The sequence below is a fragment of the Eurosta solidaginis genome, chromosome 1 (genome assembly GCF_040869045.1).
Source record: "Eurosta solidaginis isolate ZX-2024a chromosome 1, ASM4086904v1, whole genome shotgun sequence".
NCBI lineage: Eukaryota > Metazoa > Arthropoda > Insecta > Diptera > Tephritidae > Eurosta > Eurosta solidaginis.
The window spans coordinates 242,381,744-242,408,129 of NC_090319.1; the positions used below are offsets into that span (position 1 = coordinate 242,381,744).

The 26,386-nt window shown below is 35.4% G+C and overlaps 1 protein-coding gene across 5 annotated transcripts in view; it reads left to right on the forward strand.

Annotated features, from left to right (window-relative positions):
- The window catches only part of Antp (Antennapedia), a 971,420-nt gene that overhangs the window by 179,120 nt on the left and 765,914 nt on the right, over positions 1-26,386 (forward strand). The window contains exon 1 of one of the 5 annotated variants that reach the window (XM_067760259.1): positions 3,746-3,880. The exons of the other annotated variants lie outside the window; for them this stretch is intronic. The gene's annotated coding sequence lies outside the window, so the exon portion shown is untranslated. Of the gene's footprint in view, positions 1-3,745; positions 3,881-26,386 lie in introns of those variants that run through there. 5 annotated transcript variants of the gene reach the window in all.

The following is a 26,386-nucleotide window of genomic DNA, read 5'->3' on the forward strand; positions in this document are numbered from 1 at the left end:
TAGAAATTGAAATGAAAATAAATCGAAGAAAATAAATGTGAATTAGCAACAGGAAGGGCAATGAAGTAAAATATGATGGACGGCAGTAAAGCGTAAAGCTAATGGAGTTTCCGAGTTTGAAAAGCTGATTGAACTCCCCACGTGGTACTTACCTTATCCGAGTTGCCAAATGAGAATGGAAAAATGGAAAACAATGCGTCCAATGCTTACAAGATTTAACTCAACCTGTTTTACATATGTATATGATAATAAACTAGAGTTGAGCAAAAACAGTGATTTTACAGTCCCTGTGCAAAGGTCATGAAAATGCCGACTGTACATTTGTAGATCGGATTTGGTAGTGTACTAATGGCAATAATAAGCAAACGAACATACACAGCAACGGTCTGATGATAGACACTAGTCTAAAAATTCGCCAGGTCTGATTGGGATTTTATGAATGGTATTTTATGATAAGGGAAAAAATAATCAGCCGTAACAGCATTCGGCATTTCAAAGGGTGTATGTATGGCATGTTTTCGTTCATATTTCTAAAAATAAGGGGAGTTCAGGATGTTGTGCAAATAGTCTAGCGGCCATATATACAACTGATGCAGACTCTAGCATCATTGCATTTTCAAATTGGTGTACCGTATTTTAATAATACACAAACAAAATATAGGGATAGATACCCATTTGCTACATTATTACAAATACGCTTTACCAAAGTTCGTACTATATTTACAATAGTAAATCAACAACTGTCAGTACAATACAAAATGTAAAAAAATTAAAATCAAAAAAGTTCTTTAAGATACGTATCTTTTATTTGCTATTCGGTAAGTTTCAAAAGCAAAAACTCACTCAAAAATATAAACTTACTTATTTTCCATCAAATCGCGAGAAATGAACCTTTTATAATTTCAGGGGTTCTTGCTAATTTTCGAGTTTTACATATTTCATTGTGTCGAACGACATAATCACCTACATTAGATGTCTTGTGTTCTTCAAGAACTGAGGTCTGTTTTACTGTTACTTTTTATACTCAGCTGAGCAGAGCCCACAGAGTATATTAACTTTGTTCGCATAACAGTAATCCATAACGGCATAAACAAATCGAGATAGATATAGACTTCTATATATCGAAATGATCTGGGTGAAAAAAGAAAGTCAATTAGCCATGTCCGTCCGTCCGTAAACACGATAACTTGAGTAAATTTTGAGGTATCTTCATGAAATTTGGTACGTGGGTTCCTGGGTGCTCATTTTAGATATCTATTTAAAACGAACGAAATCGGACTACAACCACGCCCACTTTTTCGATATAGAAAATATCGAAAAACCGAAAAAGGGCGATAATTCATTACCAAAGAAGGATACAGGGATGAAACTTGGTAAGTGCGTTGGCCTTATGACGCAAAATAGAAAATTAGTAAAATTTTGGACAACGGGCGTGGCACCGCCCACTTCTAAAAAAAGGTAATTTAAAAGTTTTGCAAGCTGTAATTTGGCAGTCGTTGCAGATGTTATGATGAAATTCGGCAGGAACGTTACTTCTATTAATATATGTGTGCTAAATACAAATTAGCAAAATCGGATAACAAAAACGCCCACTCAAAAAAAAAAATTAAAATTTTTTAAGTAAAATTTTAACAAAAAATTGAATATCTTTACAGTATATTAGTAAATTATGTCAAAATTCAACTCCAGTAATCATATGGTGGAACAAAATACAAAAATAAAAGAAAATTTCAAAATGGGCGTGGCTCCCCTCTTTACCAATCCTAATGAAATTTGGTAGGGGCATAGATTCTATGACGATAACTGTTTTCTGTGAAAATGGGCGAAATCGGTTAAAGCCACGCCCATTTTTTATACACAGTCGACCGGTGGTCCTTCCGCTCGGCCTTTAAAACGATAGCTTGAGCAAAAATCGATATATCTTTACAAAACTTAGTTCACGTACTTATCTGAACTCACTTTATCTTGGTATAAAAATGACCGAAATCCGACTATGACCACGCCCACTTTTTCGATATCTAAAATTACGAAAAATGAAAAAATGCCATAATTCTATACCAAATATAAAAAGAGATGAAACATGGTAATTGGATTGGTTTATTGACGCAAAATATAACTTAAGAAAAAAAGTAGAAGAAAATGAAAAGTTCTGCATTGCGAAATCAAAAGCCCTTGGAATCTTGGCAGGAATACTGTTCGTGGTATTACATAATAAATAAATTAGCGGTACCCGACAGATGATGTTCTGGGTCACCCTAGTCCACATTTTGGTCGATATCTCGAAAACGCCTTCACATATAAAACTAAGGGCAACTCCATTTTACAACCCTCATTAATACCTTTAATTTTATACACATATCGTACAAACACATTCTAGAGTCACCCCTGGTCCACCTTTATGGCGATATCTCGAAAAGGCGTCCACCTATAGAACTAACGGCTACTCCCTTTTAAAAAACTCATTAATGGTATCAAAAAGTTTCACAAATTATCTTTATAAAAGCGGTATTCATGTATAAATTGCCGTGCATCGTGAAATGCCAAAATTAACTATTGAACATTTTAATATTTGTTTTCTTTGGATATTTCATTTTTGTTCTGTAGAGTATTTGAAAAGTAAAATTTCTCGACCTTTTGGGGGGATCCGTAGATCCGCGCCTGTTCCAGAGTTAAATTTTACTTCCAAATTGTATATGTAACGTACCAGTTGTTGTTGTTGTGTTAACAGTGCGTCGCCCCATTCAATGGGCACGACTACTCTAAAATGTTCATCAAAGTCGTCCAAGTGCAAGAAAACTGACAGTTGCGACAGGGGCGGACCATAGGGAGATTGCCATTAGAGGCGTAGGTTCCACATTACAATTGAAAATATGGTTGTTGTCATGTGGGGACACATCGCATGTACGTATTTCGGGGTTGATTCTGGACAAGTAAGAGTTTAACGGAGTTGGGCCAGTGTGACTCGTGTCTCCCTTGGTAGTGTGCCTACTTCTTCTGCAAGAGTAGGATATTGTATATTAATAATATATTGGTGGGTGCTGCTGGAGTACCTGGTATCGATGGGTTGGTACTTGTGTTTTGGAGCATCTATGAAGGTGGCATCGGCGAAGGTATGAACTGCAGTTGACCGATGTCGCAATTATAAATATTCTTAGCTGGCATACGGAGCACATTGTTTGGGGGACTGGGAGTCATTGGCTCCTTCTTACGCTAGTGCGTGTGTCGGAAAAGGAAGGGTGGGGCCTGTCCATGCTACCTAGACGGTTCTGATGGGTTGGAGCGGCCGCGTTAGGCAGAGCGCCGTTTGGCGCGAGCAACAACGGGCAGTAAAAAAAATGTTTATCATTTTTGTTTTACTAAAAAATTCCCAGATTTTTCAAAAAGGGTTAGACATGATTTCAATCACAGGTTCACAATCAGGATAAACCCCCAAACGATGTCACATATTAATTTTTTATTGTAATTTTTGGCAAACCATTGTACGTTCAAAAGCAGTGTACAATAGACCACACGTGAGTAAGAGAAAATAATAATAAAACAAAGACATACAACACTTTTCCAGGTATGCCTAACAAACTAAATTAGCAATTCAAAGACCAAAACCCCTTTGCTCGTTATGCATGATATGAACAAGAATTGTAAGAGTTGCGTCTACAACAGGCTATAAATATTTAATAATAATTCTCATTTCTCTTTTCATTTTATTTTTTTCTTTTCATTTTATAGCTTTGCCGACACTTTGTCCAAAGTCCATAAAAATAAAGAAAAATATGTTAGAACCACCACAAACTCAAAGTTTTCATTTCCGTCTCTCCACACGCATTTTCTGAAACTGAAAAAAGTCCATGACCTAGAGATTGAAAGCGCACCAAAAAATAGTGTAAGTATTAAATTACTGATATCTCCTAAACAAGTGATTTAGGAAAATTCAATGTACCCAAAATCGAGAATACTACAGTAGACGATATTACATAAATATAAATGTAATAGGGAGCTGAGTCAACAATCTGCAGTTTTGATGTTATGTAAGCCAAACATCTTCCTCAAATCAATACGTACTTATATATATTTTGCCGTCCTAATAAAGATTGTGGGTATCGGAGGTTATCGCGCCCTGCAATTATTTTATTTTTTTCGAAAATTAGTAAATTACATAAGCGGAGTGGGCTTCGAAATGTGAATTTTTTCGTACAAAAATACTTTTAAAATTAAGAAGTCGCGGGCAAAAAGTTACCTTTTTGTATTTTCCTGTTTGAAACATTCGATGTATTATATCATTTTTGTTCTTGTAGTATTTAAAATATATTCTTAATCTTTCCAATGCACGTATGTCTATGTTGCAAATAGGTATAAAGTTGTAGCGGTTTTAAACTCATACTTTTGAATTATCTACACACAAAATGAAATCAACATTAAAACATGTTTCCTTACCAAAACCAACTTCTATATGCAGATACTGCTTTTTCAAAAGTGCACAGCTTTTTTACCACTACTTTGCTTTTATAGAGAGCCATATCTACAAAAATCTACATACAAAATTGTAGTTGTCATTCCTCCTAGCACGTTACATTCAATTAATTGAAATGCAAGTACCAACAAATTGGCCCCTACGTGTTTTACGCTGACTCCGAACTCTATCTGCAAGGCAGATGAGCTTTCACTGAGAAAACCCCCCAAATCACTTTTTTAATCTAATTGAAAAAACTTATATATAAAGTTTTGATGTTGCTTTTCCCGGGACTTGAACCGAGGATTTTTGGTGTGGTTGGCGGAGCACGATACCACCACGTCACAGCGGTCGATTTAACGTTAGATACGAAAAAGGATAAATTTACATTTGTCGAGTCACTATACGAAAAAACTTTAACTTTGACCCTGTGATACACGTTTCCAGCTGGTACCAAACTATTTTTGACCTTCTTATTACTGTTTGTAGGGACTAGATTGGAAAAAATCTTATATTTTATTTATAAAGACCATCTTTAAGCCAATATATGCAGTTTATAATCGGATACATAATTTTTTGATTGATAGTACATACGTGTATACATAAATTTAGTTATGATATTTGCTGAAGAAATATCATTTGTACGTGTAACTCATTTTATGACATTAACGCGACGAAATTAAAAAAGAAAACACCAAATGAAGCAATAAAATATTCAAATATTGCTGTTTTATATTACACTGGATCACAAATTCCAACTTTTTTTCTGCACCAGAGATGCCATTATGAAATTCCTATATAAAATCACCCCCTGATTCCGAAAATCAAGGTTATCTTTAATTCTATGGCAAAGTTTTTGAAATATTTACGAATTACCGTTCTTTCAAAAAAAAAAAAAATAATAATAATAATAATTGGGTCCACTCAATCATATATATCTCAAGAGCAAATTGAGCAATACCAAAACGGTTTGAAGCTTTTAAAAGATAATAAAATATATTGTAACGAATTTACTGAACGCTTATTCCAAATCTTCTGCTAACGTTCGAATCACTAAACTGTTGAATAAATAACTCCAATATTGAATAATGCAAAAATGGTCTTTATTAGACTACTTGACAACAACACTTATACTTCGCAACTGATAGCTTGCTTAATTCAAAGTGATTGCTGATTGCTCAGATTGCGCTCTTTTATACTCATCGATTTCCTCGTTCCATACTTCTAGGCGTTTCCAGAATTTACTTAGTTACTGCTATAAAATTATAATTACAGATGCACGTGTATAGCTTCTCATATGCGCGTGTATATGAGAGTGACACTTCCACAGACAATTGCCTACTTTTGGGGGCATCTCAGATAAGATATATGCTTGTGTTTGTGCGTCTCTTCTCCGCTGCGTGTACGTACATATGTGCAGACATAACGATTGATTCGTTTATGTAGATACAAGTGACTGCCTGCTTTATTGCTGTTGTGACTTCATTACTTAGCATCAGACTAGTGATGTCAGTATCACTTAGTGTCCCTAATATTCGTCACAATATATATAAGTTTTACTATATGGATATATTTATTTGAATGCTTATAACTTTTGCATTAGTTCATCGATTTTGTTGCATGAAAGCTTTTTTTGTTTACAACAAAACAGAGTATAGAGAGAAAAAAATCTGCAAAAAAATAAAAAATTTTCGAGATCCTTCCTCGCAAAGTACAATTTTTTTATATTTTTACAAAAAAAATTTAAAAAATCCGTAATGATTGTTCGTTGTCTTTGAATCTGCAGGGCCTAGCAAAAAGTGTTGTATACACAATTTATAGAAAATTTTATTACCTTTTAAAAGCTTTGAACCGTTTTGGAATTGCTCACTTCGTTCTTGAGATATATATGATTAAGTGGATCCAATTTTATTTTTTATTTTTTTTTTTTTTTTGAAAAAACGGTAATTCGTAAATATCTCAAAAACGTTACCATAGAATTAAAAATAACCCTGATTTTCGGAATAAGGGGTGATTTTACATAGGAATATCATAATGGCGTCTCTGGAGCATTTTGGCTGTAAACCAGTGTTATTAACGAAGTGTATGTGAACACTTGAATACCCTGCAAGAAAATAAATTTAAATCAATGTAATTATAATCGGCTTAGAAAAAACTAACGTGTGCTATTACTAAACTATTTTCTTTGGGAAAAGCTAACGACATTTGAATGAAAATAACCGAAAAACGGAGATTTATTTACTTCTGCCAGATCATAAGAAAGCGCTCAAGAAAGTTTTTTATTTTCTCCTTGTAAGACCAACCTGAGGTTTTTTTATATCAAAATATATATTTCCTTTTAATATTATTTAATTTACAAAATGTGATTCTGCATGTATTAATCAAAACGTTCAAAGATTTCTTAAGCATTTCTTCAAGGGTTCAAGAAATGTTCAAGAAATATTTGCAGGCTTAAAGTTAGTATGCATCTTGGAGGGCATTTTCAAATAAAAATTTTTTCAGTTTGTCTTACAAGAGAAAGGGTACGCAAATGGCAGAACGTACTAAACACGTATATGCTGATGGTTCCAAATTAACGGAAGGAGTCGGGTCTGCTAGATTTTACAGGCTGCAAGATCACTGCAATGTCTTTAACGCGGCCGTAAAGAATCCAGCAGATATTCATATATAGATAGTTAGGCGGCGATCAAGGCAATAATCTCAAACAAGTGCTTCACCAAGAAGTGTCCTGCAATGCAAAGAAGCATTGGAGGGGCTTCAGCCGGGTCGAACCATAAATATGTACTGGGTTACCGCTAACAAAGGATAGAAGGTAACGAAAAGGCCGATGAATTTGCAAAGGAGGGTGCCGCACTCGATGAATCAACGCTATACGTCCAAATTCGTTTGAATAAATCAAAAGGAGACAGGAGTTACATATGATTCGTCTAGGAGGAAAGGCGTGGACAGAAGCTGCAGAATTTCTAAGATCATATGCAAAGCCTTATATCTCTGAAGAGACAAGACTGGCGTCACATGCTTTTAAGTTAGACCTCATCAGTAACAGAAGATGTAGGAAGAGCTGCAGAAAGAAACGAATGAGCACGTTCTGGGTTCATTTCCTGCGTTTTCGAGGCCTAAGGGCAGCAGAGTTTCCATATCTCGAGGCAGCAATTAACCTCGCTAGATCGTATTTCTTTATACAATTATTATTTTTATTGACATTAGAGAAAAAAAATCACAAAGTTTACAAACGGCCATAGTTACTACGACATGTTTCTTAATTTCACTTCTTCATCAGCTATCTTTTCGGGGGCTGAGTATTCAACTCGAAATCTCCAACATTGGTTCTTTATACTAGTGGATGCCTTTGTCCACTCAACCTTGTGAATATCTAAATATTGCCTCTTTGTTGCTATTCCTTTATACACTATTAGGTACATACTAATTCGATATGTTTTTAATCCTAAATGTGTGGAATACTTATACGCGCTCTAAAGAATTTATAGCAAAGCTTTTATAAGCAGTACTTCCGCTGTCCACTATTATATCAATATTATTATCTGTATTTCGTTGTCAATAAAAATAACAATATATTATCGATCAATAACAAAAGCAATTGTATGAAGCAATATAAGCATATCTGCTTATAAAAGCTTTGCTATAAATCCAATATTACCAAGCTTTTGAGAGCGCGCCTATAAGTGTTCCACACAAATAGGATTAAAACATATAGAATTAGTATGAACCTAATGATCAATGACAAAAACAATTGTATAAAGCAATATGCGCATGTCTCGCTAATTAAATACAGATAATAATATTGATGTAATAGTGAACAACGAAAGTACTGCTTTTAAAAGCTTTTTACACGCGTATACTTTACGTTTCCGCGTAAAAAAAACGCTTATCCTCGCTTAGATAATGCTTAGGAGACCCATCTAGCGGCAGTGGCGGAGACACAAACTTCGGTTGTATGGCTGTGTATAACATATAGCTGAATCGGTTGCGATGAATAGTGGATGCACTCCATTTTTAGAGGTGATACATAGAATTAGTGTTGAGGTTACATGTGAGTATAATGCGTATTGAAATTTAGTAGTACTAATTTTATGCACAGCAATTTCAGAGGTGTATTTAAAGTTTGACGCTTAGCAGTCTATTCAAAGTTTAAACGTAAACATACATAGATGTAAAAAAAAACACAGCTAATGTATATACTTGTTTAAGAAATTAAACAAGTGATGTTAAAAACTAGTCAGGGAGGAACGTTAATGTTCAATTGCTTGCAATACTGAAACTCTTGGCAGCAGAGTATAAGCTTTAAGACAAAGTCACATTTTTCTCAAAAGTCTAGAGCTAGTGTCAAAATTAGTTTATGTATGTGACTTATTCTCATATAGTCGGAATGTAGTTTTTATTTATCATACTGGAAACGAATCTGGGGATTTCAGAGAAGGTTGCACTGGAAATGAGTTTAAAAACTTTCGAAAAGCTCATTTAAAAATTAGAGGGTTTCACGCCCATTTATTTTAAATCTGAATTGAATAAATTGTTTAACAAGTAAATGACAGGCATGGATGCTTAATGGCTGCCAAAACTTTCAGTGAAAAAATTTCTCATAACCACAAAAATTAATTACCGAATTTAAATACCATATCTTCTGCTAACTAATGTAAAATTGTGAAATGCAGCTGGATAAGCTCCCCTTCTTTTGTTACAGGTCTGTTTATACTCTTTGTCATGTGTCAGATATATTTCGGCCCTGTGGGCAGGTTCACATCTATTTTAATTTTCAAATAAATATATTTCTTGCTGGCTTGAGGTCCAATTTTGTAAATAAAATTCAAATAGTAAATAAAATTTAAGCTAGCAACAAAATTATTTATTTAAAAAGGAAAGGTCGCTTAAAACTTATAATATATTTTAATTTTCTTATGAATTTTAATAACAAGTTTTTCTCAGTGCCGTAATATTAGTGAATAATTTTTAGTATTAAAATTGTTAGTATAAATTTTTTTTTTTATAACAATTGCCTGAGAATCATATGGGAGTGCTTTTTTTTGCACTTTCATAAGAGATTCGAGTATTTTCATATGATTCGTACTTGAAGTGTAAATTTGTATCTGTACCTGTAATTCAGTGCAAAACAACACCTATAAGTGTATAGGGGTTGAGCAGCCCTGAAAAAAAAAACCAGCAAATGGGTCGACTTCTGTGTGACTTGAAATTTTAATTTGTTAAAAACACATGCATGTTTTTGTGTGACATTTTAGTTTACAATTTTTGCAATGCTTTGTTTTTAGTTTTTTGGTTAGTGTTATATACATAACTGCTGTTGTGGTCGCAGAATAAATTTATTTAAACGCTATGTCAGTTGCTAAAAGGTGAGTTTCAGCGCAATGTGAAATTGAAATCAAGAGCTCACTAATCTTGCGTCATTTCTAGAATAGTACTAGGTCTTATTAATGCAGTGGCTTAGCTTTTTTGTTTTAAATATAAAAAACTAGCAACTCAATTTAAAACTTTCCATTCTTTCAGCATATGGGCGATAATTAATGTGGGATTTTCGGTTTTTTATTTTATAAATACATATTTATTTATTTTATTTAAATAAAAACACGTTTAACAATGGAAGTACAATTTCATTTAACGGTAGGATTGAACAATGATTTCTTTTACAATCATTTCTCCTATATAAGTTTTTTTACATTCGTTAATTTTTAAAAAACTTAAAAGCTATTATGTTTAATTATTAAAATGTTATACAGTACATTCGTCCAGATCGGGTTACCTTATTGTAGGATCGTAGGATCTTAAATTCGGCCGTACTGACTTGATATTCGCCCCGAATGTGGGACTCCATCTTTTCGTATATTGTGCTGCCGTCGACGTACAACCTGGAATCTCATGTTTCCCCTACTTTTTTCACAACATATCGCTCATGACCTAATCTTTTCAAAACTTTATATGGACCGATATACTTAGGTTTTAATGTAAGGTTACTACCAAACTGTGTTCTTTTAATGGCAACTAAATCGTCTTTTTCATATCGACCATCCATCTGTATTTTTTTGAAAGTTTTGTCTAGCTTTATTTCTGATCTCAATGCGATCAGTATCACCAATTTAGTTGGTGAGTTATTAATAAACTTTTGCACCTGGTCGATATATCTATACCACTTTTCTGGTTGGTTTTGACAGAACTTTGCTAACATAGGTACTACAATGCGGTGCACGCGCTCTACCTGCCCATTTCCACGCGGTACACCTGTTGTTATAAGTGATGTGCGTGACAGGCCTTTTTGGATTACCGAATGTACACACCCGTGTTTACTTAACTTACCTACCACTGATACAACTCCTGTATCCTTAGTTGGATGTTGCAATGTTTTATCCATTTTGTCTTATTTACTTATTTAATTGGCGCTTAACCGTTCAAACGGTTATGGCCGTTCAACAATAATAGTATAATATAGTTTTTTAATGCACTCTTGTTGCACACGATGGCTTTGCTAGCAGTGCATAAGTTTTAACAAATCTTCTAAAATAAGATGTTTAACCTAAAAATCGTTCAAACGCCTTTATACCTCTTGGCAATGGATAATTTTGAATAGCTCTTGTCTTTTCTTTGGAAGGTTCGATTGTGCTATCTTGAATAATATACCCAAGAAAATTATTTTACGCTGCATAAAACTGCACTTCTTCCACTTAAAACGTATTCCATGTTCACGTCCTATTTCTATTTCAACTTTTCAATTCCTTCATTTTCATCTCTATAGGGAATAACTAAGTCATCTATATAAATCGCCACCGTTCCGTATCTTACAAGGTCCCTAAAAAGTACTGAAATAAATCGTCAAAACACTGCAATTTGAAATACCAAAATGTACGAACAAAAATTATACTGGCCGCTATGGGTGACAAAGGAAGTATGTTTCATTGACTCTTTTTCCATTGGTACAAGGAAAGACCCATCTTTTAAATTTTTAAATCTGAAAACACATTTGCCCATTGTAGCCTGCCAATGACATCATAAATGTCATTGGAAAATTGTCCTTTACTATTTTCTTATTAATCTTGCGATAATCACAGCATAAGCGTTTGCTCCCATCTTTTTTACCTACCAAAACTACTGGTGACGCATAGCTCGATGTACTTGGCTGTATAATACCATCGCGCAACCAATCCGAAACTTGTTCATCTACTACACTTTCAAAAGAAATTCTTCTAGGCCATAATTTTCATGTCAACAAACTAGAAATTGTATTTCCTATAACGAGTTGATAATAAATTGCATCTTCGTCTACCACATAAAACTTCAACATTAACTGTAAGTTGTCATCAACACAAATCCAATAGTATTCAACTCACTATGACATAAACCATGTGAAATACGTTTCTCTTTAGTTCAATTTTCACCCATACTCATCTCCCTTAGAACGTCTTCCCTGAGTAAACGCAAGCTCGACTCTCTATATATCAAAGCATTACACTCAAAAGTTCCCATCGATATTCATTTAAACATAATACCGCAACCCTCGTCCATAAATTTCCACATTCCTGTTTTACTTTAGCCTCTTTTTTACACTCACTGGGTTTATGGCCCAGAATTTTTATGGCGTATTCGAAATTCCAAGTACGCAGATTTTGTATACTCGGCTAGACCTAGAACTTTAGTATGTCTCACAAAGAATATATTGTGACGAATATTAGTGACACTAAGTGATACTCACATCACTAATCTGATACTAAGTAAATAAAGCCACAACAACAATGAAGCAAGCAGTCACTTGTATCTACATAAACGAATCGCACAAACACATGCATATATCTTACCTGAGAATCTTACAAAAGTAGGCAATCATTTGTGCAAGCATCACTCACATACACATGCGCATATGAGAAGCTATAACGTGCATCTGTAGTTATAGCTGGTAATTTTATAGCTGGTAACTAAGTTAAATTCTAGAAACGCCTAGAAGTATGCGAACGAGGAAATTGAAGAGTATAAAAGAGCGACAGCTGAGGCATGGCTATCAGTCTGACTTAAGCACGCCATCTGTTGAGAAGTAGAAGTGTTATTGTGAAAGTAGTCTAAAAAAGACCATTTTGCATAATAATTGAATATTGGAGTAATTTATTCAATAATTTAGCGATACGAACGTTAGTAGAAGATTGAGAATAAGCGGAATTTCACTAAATTCGTTACAATTGGTGTCAGAAGAGGAATTGTTCAATAAATTCCGAAGATTGCAAATACAACTTGGACATGGCAAAGTTGAGTGAATTGAGGATCCAGCAACTGAAGAAGGAGTTGGAGAGCCGTGGATTGAATACAATCGGAAATAAACTCGAACTTCAAGCACTTCTACGAGACGCTATGGAAATGGAAGGAATTAATGTGAACGATGATGTCCTTCATCTTAATGGCGAGGAGACAACAAAAATTATAAAGAAAAACGAAACATCGCAGACAGTTACGAGCACAGACTTGAACAGGATTTTGGCTGCAATATCTGCACAAACATCGACAGTAACATCCAAGATGGAATCTCAACTGGAAGAACAGAAGACATATATGGCATTCCAACTGGAATCGCAAGAGACACGCATAACATATAAGATTGAAGCATAGGAGATGCGTATTTCCGAAATGTTGGCACAAATTTCAGCACAGATATCATCTCACATCTCCACACAACTAGAAGAGCAGGAAGTCCGTATATCATCTAAACTGGAAGCGCCTATGGAAGAAAAACTAACCCACCATCACACAAATCAGACTAGGCTACTCAAAAAATACAAGTATATAACCTAACTGATCGCAAAAATACAATTAAATTTAATTACCGAAGGCCTGCCGATATAACGCACACCATTTATTATTTTCCAAAAACGACACAAATTCAATATGAAAAACTTCTACAAACATATGAAGTTCAAACATGGAGAGGATACATGTATTACATTGAAACACTACAGAGAGACGATGCGGAACTGAGCATAGGAGACAGATATACCAAATGGAGTTACTGAACCGCTTCCAGAGGGCTGGGGAAACATTGCAAGAGTTTGCGTCGGATGTTGAAAGGCTGGCACATTTAGCGAATGCGGACGCACCCGTGAAATACACCGAAAAGGTAAAAATTCAGAGCTTTATTAATAGAATACTTGATGACGAAACGAGCGACATACGGAGACCCAAAACCTACATTCGCAGAAACGGTATCACATACTCTGATATAGGAAACAGCGCCGCTTCTGTGCAAGTCAGTTTTAAAAGACGCCGAAAGGCCAGAGTGGGTAGACGCAATTTTGGAAGCTTTAAAAGGAACGCAACAGAAGAGCAATGACGCAATCAAATGTTTAAATGTGGAAAGCCAGAGCACAATTGCACGTCATTGCAGCACCGGTCCTGGTAGTTCCAACTTGGCTGGCCGTAAGCGTAAAGCTGGAAGAGATAAGCAAGAGCGATTCAGATGTAAAGATCGAAAACTTGCTCCAGCTATTGAATGTCCTGTGATATCTATCTCGCAAATTGGAAGAAACTCGAGCAGTCTTACCGTAAAAGGAAATGTGGATGGCAAGGAGCGTGTACTGACTGTAGGTACGGGCGCATCTTATTCCTTATATTTGGCCAACAGGAGAGTAAAGCCATTACCTGATGCAAGGTTGCGTACGGTCACTGGCGAGTATAACCAAGTCCAGGGAGAAGTGATATGTGAAGTCTTAATTGGTAAGGTCACGGTTCTACACAAATTCCTTGTGGCGGAGATTGTTGATGAAGTCATATTGGGAGTGGACTTCTTAGTTGACCATGACATTAGGATGTACCAGAAAAAGGTTTTAGCTGTAATCGAGTGCTGGCGGAGGCGATTGGACAAAGACCACCAAAGTCAAGGGCAGTAGATCGGGCAAAGGTTGATGGATCGAATGGGCCAAATAAAGCAAAGTCAAAAGTACCTGCGAGAGAAACACTGGCATTGACAAAACCAAATGGACGCACAAAAATGAAGAAAAGAATTTCCCAGAAAGAATGCGGGGGTAGTTTCAAGTGACAGCGCATTACTGTTGTGAAACGTGGGAACGATACTGATTATGCGAAGCCAATCCGTCAAGCGCAAGCTCTACGAAGTAGTTCATTGGCCAAACAACAGAGTGCGAGGGAACGAATCAGGATAATAAGTACTAGGATGAAACACAGGTACGACAAGAACATTAATTCGGAAGGTTTCCGGGAGGGAGATTTGGTACTGCTATACAACCCTCATCGATGGAAAGGTGTTCCATCTGAATTTTGGTGCAGTTGGGAAGGTTGTGAAGAAGATCAGTGATGTCACCTACCGCATACAAACAATTGGGAAACCACGAAATAGAAGGGTGGTTCATTTGGAGAGGCTAGCCGCGGTTAGATCGAGGGATTTGTCTGATCGGTACGATCACACTTAGGTGGAGGGCAGTGTGACGAATATTAGTGATACTAAGTGATACACACATCACTAATATGATATTAAGTAAATAAAGCCACAGCAACCATAAAGCGAGCAGTCACTTATATCTACATAAACGAATCAATCATTATATCTACACATATGTACGTACACGCACGAATACATGCATATATTTTATCTGAGATGCTCACAAAGTATGCAATCATTTGTGCAAGTATCACTCACATATACACGCGCATATGAGAAGCTATAACGCGCATCTGTAGTTATAGCTGGTAATTTTATAGCTGGTAACTAAGTTAAATTCTAGAAACGCCTAGAAGTATCCGAACAAGGAAATCGAAGAGTATAAAAGAGCGACAGCTGAGGCATGGCAATCAGTTTGATTTAAGCACGCTATCTGTTGAGAAGTAGAAGTGTTATTGTGAAAGTAGTCTAATAAAGACCATTTTGCATAATGGAATATTGGAGTTATTTATTCAACAATTTAGCGATACGAACGTTAGTAGAAGGTTGGAAATAAGAGGAATTGTTCAAAATTCGTTACAATATTTTCCATGTCATATAGTATTTTTCATTGAGAAAAAATTGTCGCATCTGTAATGCCGCTTTCGTGACCGTACCTTAGTTTATATCCACCGCTTTAAGAAGTTATTTAAGATTTCGTTAATTTACGAGCATAGGGTCTTCTTTCACCTTCAGTGTCTCCTTTAAGGAATGTAAGCTTCGCTTAGTTCTGCATACTTTCACAAGCACTAAGACTGAATTATCTTCTTTAACTAGATCAAAATAGTCCAGAAATGTGGTGCGGCTAGAATCTTTTATATGTATATTCTTTTCAGTTTTTATGATCAAAATACACTACTGGTCGTTCTAAAATTGTATCCCATAAATGCTGGTGGAAACGAAAGCCAAGTGAAGCGACCTCATTTAAAATCTTATTTATAATATTTATCGTATAATGCAAGGCTACTTGACCTATTACGTTCTCAGTGCAAATAAAACAAATTTATTCTCTGTTTTAGCCCGACGCTTCGCTAGTCATCCTAGCAGTTTCAAGGGCGGAATCTATTTTCATCAACAAACAAATTTTTTTACATTATAAAGATATAGTATAAATAAGGTTATTAAGTCAACAAATATTTGAACCACACAGCTACATACATACACAAGCATGTATATAAGTAAAAACAAAACATCACTTACTTTGATTATATTTTAAAACTTTAAAACTATTAAAACTAAATAGGGTCATCGGTACCTATCATGTTGGGTATCATTGTCATACTAAATTTGTGATATACACAAAAGGTAAAGCCCGCGGCGCAATGACATCTTTCACATATATGCGTTTAACATAAACTTATGCATTCGAGTAACATCGCCAAAATCAACCAAGATGTTGCGTTTATAAATATGAAGGAACTTCAGACTTGGCAATTGAAGTTTATTACGCCTTGCCCACTCACATACAAAATTTCGCGAAGCACTGTTATAAACATTCTCCATATACAACAAAAATACTTGCCAACATATTTTGTGTCGTATTCGATTGTTATATTGCAGTTTTTAATTGCGAAAAATGTTAGAAAAGTTACCATGTTTTTAAATTAGGCTTGGTCAGTGATAGCAGATGTAGGAAGTGCGGGCTGGAGGAGAAAACGATCGAGCACGTTCTGTGCTCTTGCCCTGCGCTTGCCAGGTAAAGACTGCAGCTATTAAGAGTGATACAGCTGTCAGATCTAGAAGCAGCAAGTGGCTTAAATCATAAGAAGCTTCTGGTATTTCCCAAGAAGACGGAGTTATTTTATAACATAGGTCCTGGTTTTTGATAGGGTTTTTCAGTTTAGTCGTTAAAACAAACTTCTGGTAACACTACGGACTTATTCAGTCTATGTGAGGTCCTCATGGACCGGCCAGTTCAACCTAACCCAACCTACCAACCAGTGGGAAAAATTATTTCAATTGCAAAGTGTGCCAACACCCTTAGCCAAAGCAAATGTCAAATTCTTCTTCTTATGATTTGCATGCAACAAAATTTAGGCGTTGACTACTTTTCCATATCAGATAGCGCCAGTAAAATTCCGTATATTTATGCGGTTACACCCGAAATATATAATTATATATTAAAAAAGGTGTCTACGTTCGGGTGTAACCGAACATTATATACTCATCGTGAGCTTCAATTGTACATTTCATTTTAGATAAATTAAATTTCTACATAGCACGTGGCACCGCCCGTTTAAAAGAAAAATGTCTCCCCATTTCATCTTACAGTAAAACTTGATAAGTGAAATATCATTGATTCAAAACTATTTTTTATAGCTTATGCTTCTAGTCTACGACCTTTTAAACTTATTTTTTTTATATCTAAGTTGCCGTGCTCCTTAATCGATCCAGTCCATTTTTACCAGAACTATTTTCTGCTATAAGGAAAATATGTGTACACAATTTCTTTACGATATGTTAATTTTTCTTCTAGTTATGGCTCCCGAAACATAGAAAATTGCTTAGTCATAAAAGGGGCGGTGCCACACCCATTTTCAAAAATTTTAGTGTTTTCCGGCTGTGTTTGGCAAGCACTCCGAGTGTATTTATGCCATGAAAAGCTCCCAGTGAAAACTCATCTGCCTTGCAGATGCCGTTCGGAGTTGGCATAAAAGGAGTAGGTCCCGTTGTGCCAATTTATAGGAAAAATTAAAAAGGAGCACGACGCAAATTGGAAGAGAAGCTCGGCCTAAAATATCTTCGGAGTTTATCGCGCCCCTTTTTTAAAATTTGAAGTTTTTCCTATTTATTGTTATAAATCCACTTGGGAAATGAAATACCATTGATACAAAGCTCTTTTTTGCAAAGATATAGCTTATTTTATTCGTCCATGACCCTTTTAAAAATCTTTTTTATAAAAGAGGGTTTGGTCCTTAACCGATTTCGTTAATTTTTCATCAAAGCATTCCTTATAGTAAAGACAACCTCTCTGCCGAATTTTGTTACGATTGGTTTAACGATTTTTGATTTATGATTAATAATATTTGTAAAATGTATTTTATCACCAGTGAGCGGTGCCATGCCCATTTTAAAAATGTTTTTCAAATTTTTATCAAGAGTGTAAATATCAGTCTACATGTCAAATTTCAACATTCTAGGTGTATTACTTACTAAATAATCAAGTTTTTGTGTTTTCCCAAATGTTATATATATAAAAGTGGGCGTGGTTTTCATCCGATTTCGCTCATTTCCAATACCAATATATTCTGGGTCCAGGTAAGCTCGTGTACCAAATATGGTGAAGGTATCTCAATATTTACTCAAGTTATCGTGTTAACGGACAGACGGACTTTTCACGGAATGCTCTCTTCTAACAATCCGTACAAAACGCCAAAAGTTTGCAAATCTGCTTTTTCACTTTGCAATGACTTACTAACTAACGCATAGTGTCAAAATAGAGTTCCATAAAATCAACGTGAAACCAAATTCGAATTTTTGCATTTTATTCGCGGTACACGTCGCCTCATAACGAGTATCAGTATTTTGTGATTCATCATCAGCAATGATTTCTAGAGCCTCTAATATGATATCAAATGAATCGTAAACTGCATTCGTCGCATTCGAATGTGCTTCCCAGCATGTGTTGATGATGTCTTCAAAGTTTTCTCATTGTTTATTTTATTTTTTAATACGCCCCAACGATTGGTGGGAGCGGAAAGAAATTATATAATACCTGCATAATGGCGAAAAAATCTACTGCATAAAAACAGCACTTCACAGCATGCTCTCCAACCAAATTAAGGGAATGCGCGGAAAAGGGAATATAGATCGCATTCTCATTCAAACTCAATATTCTTGCTTGAACACTTTTATACTTTCCGGACATGTTTAATGCGTTGCCATATTATGTATTGTCCTCTACAATATCTAAACCACAGTCTTCAGTAAGAAACTATAAAGTTTGATTCGCTAGACTTTCACCAGTATGACCTTCCAACTGAAGAAAAGTTATAAACCTTTTTTATTATTCAATATACTCTCCTTTCACTTCGATACACTTCTTTGCACGCTCATACAATATGTCAAATGAGTCCGAAATGTCCTTTTTAGGAACCATGTCTGGTTTGTCGGTCGTCGCCTTTTGAATGCGGTCAATTGAGTTTTACTTATTTGAGTAAAATTTATTTTCAGTTTTGATTGTATTTTTCTTTCACTCTCTAGAATTTTATGTTTGTGAGAAAATTTTAAAAGTCTTTGTCATTTTTCCGGGGCCTCTAAAATCGGGGGCCCCAGGCAACTACATATTCTGCCTACTTGTTAATCTGGCCCTGCGTTTCAATTAAATGTATTATAAAATTTAAGTTAGATCCCATCTATGGCAACAGTGAAAGTAGCACTCAATTCTGTGCAGTAGTTTCTTAGTGATGCCAGGCCAAGTATACAGACAGGCAGACAAAAATAAAAAAAAAACCGTTGATTTGGGTTCAGGAAGTCCAAAAAGGTCCTATCCCATAAATTTTTCTGAAATATCTTCAATGTGCAGACACCGACCTGTTAGAATTTTATTATATGTATAGAATGTATAGATAAACCCTTTGTGGACTCTGTGTTGAATAGAGCTCATACTGTGCACCAGTGCTTTTTCGCTCTGCTAACTGGCTTAAATTCATCACACTAAGGGAATTGAAATCGTTTTCCATCTGGTCCTTCCATCGGAGGGGGGCCACCCTCTTCCTTTGCTTCCATAGGCGGTTTCCTATAAAAATACTTTCTGAGACGGAGCGTAATCTTTCATTTGCATAACATGACCTAGATATCTTAGCCACTACGTTTTAATTCGCTAGATTATATTGATGTCTGCGTAAAGCTCATCATTAAACCTTATCCGGTACTCGCCGTCGCCAACGCGTAGATGCCCGTAAATCTTTCGAAGAACTTTTCCCTCGATCACTCCCAGAGCAGCTTTATCTAACGGAGTCATGGTCCACGGTTTCGTCCTGTCGAAGGCGGCTTTAAAATCGCCGAAGGGGTGATGTGTGTCGATACTTTTTTCGCGGGTTTTTTCAAAGATTTTGCGCATTGTGAAAACCTGGTTGATGGTAGCTTTACCAGGTCTGAAGCCGCACTGATAAGGTCCAATCAGCCAATTCACGGTGGTCTTCAATATTTCACACATTACACTTGCCAGGACCTTATATGCGATATTAAGAAGGCTGCTTCCGCGATAGTTGGCGCAGTTTCAAAGAGCCCCTTTCTTGTGGTCGATTGGACTTAAAACCTTCCGTCTGTCACCAAATTGTTTGGTAAAACTTGCAAGCGTTATTCCTAGTGGCTAGCAGCTCAGGCCCCTCAAGCTAAAGCCTTTCTGCCCCTGCTTTTTTCTCCTTGAAAAGGTGTGAACGCTTCCCTATTCAACTCGCGGTAGCGTTCACACACTCAACTTGCATCTACTTCACAAAAATTCCAAAAAGTGGAATAAGCTCCTTTGCACTCTTACACAATGAGGATTATTTTTGAGCAAAATGACCGGTGTTTAATTCAATTACTATTACATTAACACAAACGGGAGCCTAGGGCTATGCATAAAAATCCGTACACCCCTATGTTACGATTACTTTCTGTATCTGAAAATTCTGCCGCAGTCAATAAAGTTAAAAATACCAACGCTATAAGCACGGCGTTTTTCAAGTTGCGATACTATGATGTCGAAGAATGCCTTCAAACTATACAGATACAGACATGCATATATACATATACATACCTATGTTTGCATGCATGTTATTTACTAGCTGGACAAAAATAATTTTCGTTGATCAAGCTCGTCTGATTCGGGGAGTTCAACGTAATAGTTTGATTGACGAGCTCTAAATTGTTGTCATGTTCCGCACTGACTATCACATGGAACAGTGTGCACAACCGCCAGTATCTACGATAAGAATCAAAATAGCTGAAATTCGCTTTCTTAAATTTTTGTTTGCTTAATGGATTTCGATCGTCGGTTTAGATGAAAAAGCAAAAAGCATCTTACTCATGAAAGCGAATATAAGGTAAAAGAGAACAAGAAACGACATAAGTAAATAATATCTGCTATCGGAGCTTTCACAACAAAAAGAAAACTGCTTCAAACATTTTAATTTACATACATTGTTTTGACCGCAACATACGGGTGTATCCAACGTTGTGGCATATCCATCCTGGCAAACTTTTTTATACTCAGTTGAGCAGAGCTCACAGAGTATATTAACTTTGATTGGATAACGGTTGGTTGTACAGGTATAAAGGAATCGAGATAGATATAGACTTCCATATATCAAAATCATCAGTATCGAAAAAAATTTTATTAAGCCATGTCCGTCCGTCCGTCCGTCCGTCCGTCTGTCCGTTAACACGATGACTTGAGTAAATTTTGAGATATCTTGACGAAATTTGGTATGTAGGTTCCTGAGCGCTCATCTCAGATCGCTATTTAAAATGAACGATATCGGACTATAACCACGCCCACTTTTCCGATATCGAAAATTTCGAAAAATCGAAAAATTGCGATAATTCATTACCAAAGAGGGATAAAGCGATGGATCTTGGTAGGTGGGTTCAGCTTATGACGCAGAATAGAAAATAACTAAAATTTTGGACAATAGGCGTGGCACCGCCCACTTATAAAAGATGAAATTTGGCAGGAACGTTACTCCTATTACTATATGTACGCCTAATAAAAATTAGCAAAATCGGAGAACGACCACGACCACTTAAAAAAAAAAAAAATTTTAAAGTGAAATTTTTACCAAAAATTTAATATCTTTACAGTATATAAGTAAATTATGTCAACATTCAACTCCAGTAATGCTATGGTGCAACAAAATACAAAAATAAAAGAAAATTTCAAAATGGGCGTGGCTCCGCCCTTTTTCATTTGATTTGTCTAGGATACATTTAATGCCATAAGACGAACAAAAATTTACCAATCCTTGTGAAATTTGGTAGCGGCTTAGATTCTAAGACGATAACTGTTTTCTGTGAAAAAGGGCGAAATCGGTTGAAGCCACGCCCAGTTTTTATACACAGTCGACCGTCTGTCCTTCCGCTCGGCCATTAACACGATAACTTGAGCAAAAATCGATATATCTTTACTAAACTCAGTTCACATAATTATCTGAACTCACTTTCTATTGGTATAAAAAATGGCCGAAATCTGACTATGACTACGCCCACTTTTTCGATATCGAAAATTACGAAAAATGAAAAAAGTGCCATAATTCTATACCAAACACGAAAAAAGGGTTGAAACATGGTAATTGGATTGGTTTATTGACGCAAAATAAACCTTTAGAAAAAAAATTTGTAAAATAGGTGTGACACCTACCATATTAAGTAGAAGATAATGAAAAAGTTCTGCAGGGCGAAATCAAAAGCCCTTAGAATCATGGCAGGATTACTGTTCGTGGTATTACATATATAAATAAATTAGCGGTACCCGACAGATGATGTTCTGGGTCACCCTGGTCCACATTTTGGTCGATATCTCGAAAACGCCTTCACATATACAACTACCACCACTCCCTTTTAAAATTCTTATTAATACATTTAATGTGACACCCATATTGTACAAACACATTATAGAGTCACCCCTGGTCCACCTTTATGGCGATATATCGAAAAGGCGTCCACCAATAGAACGAAGGCCCACTCCCTTTTAAAATACTCATTATCACCTTTCGTTTGATACCCATAATGTACAAACGCATTCTAGAGTCAACCCTGGTCCACCTTTATAACAATATCCCGAAAAGGCGTCCACCTATAGAATTATGGCCCACTCCCTTTTAAAATACTCACTAACACCTTTTATTTGGTACCCATATCGTACAAACAAATTCTAGAGTCACCCCTGGTCCTCCTTTATGGCAATATCTCGAAAAGCCGTCCACCTATAGAACTAAGGCCCACTCCCTTTTAAAATACTCACTAACACCTTTTATTTGGTACCCATATCGTACCAACGCATTCTAGAGTCACCCCTGGTCCACCTTTATAACGATATCCCGAAAAGGCGTCCACCTATAGAACTATGGCCCTTTCCCTCTTAAAATACTCTTTAATACCTGCCATTTGATACGCATGTCATACAAACACATTCCAGGGTTACCCTAGGTTCATTTTCCTACATGGTGATTTTCCCTTATTTGGTCTCCATAGCTCTCAACTGAGTATGTAATGTTCGGTTACACCCGAACTTAGCCTTCCTTACTTGTTGGATATAAAAACTGTAGTGGGAATTGGATCAGTAAATTGTATTTTGTTATAAACGACATTTGTAGACCTCTATCGAACCAAATTACAAATAATTTCTGAAAGCGATACACAGCTACTTTAAAGCGATCTAAAGTTGCTGTTCAGACGTTTCGAAAACGTACCTCATATTTGAGGTGACATAATATTTTCTTAGACTTTAGAGAAATTGTTTCTGCTGCATGAAAATGTTGTAGAAATGGTAAATAAAGGAATATACAAGGATTTTAACTGCATAACTTTTATCCCTGCAGCGATATTTTTTATTGGTCAAAAATTAAATTGAACCTGTTCGGACCCTTTTTTTTAGCAAGCCCTGAATTTTTTATTCAAATAACAAATGGCACGTACATATTTTATGTAAATGTCCAAAATTATGCCAAAAATCGCATTAAATCTATCAAAATTTATTTTTTAACTTCACACTTCAGATATGATAAACGCTGTTTCAAATAAATTTTAAGAGAAATAAGAGAACATTGTTTAAGAAATGTTCGGACGTTTTAGCTTTTGACAATCTTGACTGCAAACAAAACCCTTGAAAAACAAACAAAAAACTTGAAAAACAAAACCCTAAGATCCTCTTTAGGCTAAAAATTTGGATACGTAAAACCATTGCTAGGACTTATTTTTTTAAACTTGAATTATATTTTGCGTCCGAACGCTTGTGAAATTTCACGATATTTAAAGACACATCAGCCTCCAACCCGTCAATAAGTAAACGTTTTTATTAGTGCGTTGTAGCTATATTGCAATAATAAGGGCGATATGTTGAAGCTTAGCCCACCAAATTTGTTTAACTAATATACATTGTATAATTGATTAACCGCGTATATCTTCTATATCAGAAAAACAAATCGGGCCAATATTTGGTATTTTAGAGAACAACATATGCAGATTGCGATTTACATCTATAAAATTATTCTTGGCAGAACTTAATTTTTTTGCTCTTAGATCACACTTTTACGGAAATACCCATATGTATGTATATAAAACAAATAAGTTAAAAACTCAAATTTAAATTGTTTGTAAGTTAATTCATTTATTCATTGTTGATAGTTTTCGTTCTAAATAAGGGCTGGTTATTATAAAAATAATAAATTTTTCAAAAAAAATTAAAAATTTCTTTAAATATCGAGCCCTTCCCGCAATTTATGTGTAACCAACAAAAATACAGATATTAGTTTTTTGCTGAAAATAGATAGTTTTGCATGATTTGAATTATCTCACAAATTTTTATAATAGAGAATAGTACCGTTATCAAGCTAAATCAAAAAGAAATTTTAGTGTAAGTGAATTTTGAGGTTTGATTACTTTTTTTGTGACCGCAAATTGCTACTTACTTCAAAAGTGCTTCTCTGTGGTATCTTACGAGTAATTTCTTTTCACTTTTATTTATTTTCACTTTTATCGTGTATATTTATATTGATCGCAAAAGCACTTGTTGCAATTATACTGTATATGCATGATTTAAGCAACCATTTTGCAAAAAGAAAAAAATATGGCTGAAAACGAAAATATATATTTTAGTTTGATACAAATCATTTCTGCTTAAGTTTGTGAAATCCAATAAAATTGTTTTATTATTTTAATATCGAGCTTTTACAAAATATGGTGATTAATTATTTTATATTATCTTTAAAATAAAAAAACAAAACTGTGTTTTTATACCAATGAACGATGAAGAATAACTCACTGGTGCCATATAGCGATACTGAGTCTGCAAAAGCATATTCTGGGGATTTAGAAAACAAGATATGCGTTGGAACAATATGCATGCATATTTCATTACCTAAAACGAAAAGCATTTTAAAGTTTGTCAGCAGTTTTTACTGAAAACATTTAATATTTCCCAAAACACGTTAATATGTGTTAGAAAAAAACATAACTCTTCAAATACCTTTTGCCTGACCAAAAAAAGACCTCCTCCCTATAATTAATCTGACGAAATAAATGTGGCCCTTTGAAATCACTCATTGAATACCTACCAGCAGTTCCTTCCCACTATTGTAGGAACAAAAGTACTAAGTTATATCTTCCACAGTACTTTCGAAACGTGCCAACTTTGTATAGGTGTTACACGCAGCACTTGATAAATACAAATCAGGGGCAAGCTAAGTTATCCCTAAGAGTTTTTCGTACCATTTTCAAAAATGAATACCATATAGGCTGCCATTTGCCAAAAAGGACAAATGCATTATTTGTGAAAAGTATAAGAATTCGAACAGAGAGGCATAAAAACCTTTTACAACAAACTAAGGAACATAAAATGCACATACGGGATAGAGATAAATCAAAAGAAATTTTCTTAGAGGACCAAAGAAAAAGCAAAGAGAATGGGACGTATATCTGCGCCAGCTTCGACCTTCAGAAAGTATTGAATACACCACACGGAAAAAGGGTAAACCTTTTCTATGCAAGAAAATATGCTTTTTATAATGAAAGCGTTCACGAAAACGCCACAAGAAACGGTTATTGCTTTTTATGGGGTGAATCGGATGGAAAATGTGTATGTAACGAAATTTCCAGTGCAATTTTCTAATACTTAAATATCGTGGGGGGACTCATTCTGATATACATCTATATTGTGATAGTTGTGTGGGACAGAAAAGGAACAGAGCTATGCAAGCATTGATAGTATATTTCTTATAGAAGGCTGCTAACATAAAACACATTAAATTAACTTACCTGTTGCCTGGGCATTCCATGATGCCCGTGGACTCCATACATAGCACTACTGAGTCTTTTATACCCGATAGAAATGTTTGGGCTCCAAGTGAATGGTATACAATTATTTCGAACGCAAGAACTATACCAGAAAATTATACATGCATTCCAATTCATAATTCGGATTTTAAAGATTGGAAAATCTTTTCTGAAGCTTTGCTTCCAGCTTCAGTTAAAATATCATTTACGTCTTTGCGTTGCGCTACCTTCGAAAAAAATTCTCCATTGGTTAAACTACACTATGGTTATTTTGACGATAGCGAAAAAAGTTATACGATCTCAGTACAATTGTGCGGTCAAGACGAAATTCTCTCATACTTAGTAAGGGTCCTGTTACTGTGTATGATCACTTCTTACACATTTCATCTTCAAAATATAACGACCTAAAAGCTCTTTGCGAAAAGAATATCATACCAAAACAATTTCACTATGAATATATTAGCTTATCCCATACTGAAAAGATAATAGATACATTGCCTGGGACAGACGAAGATGACTGAATTATT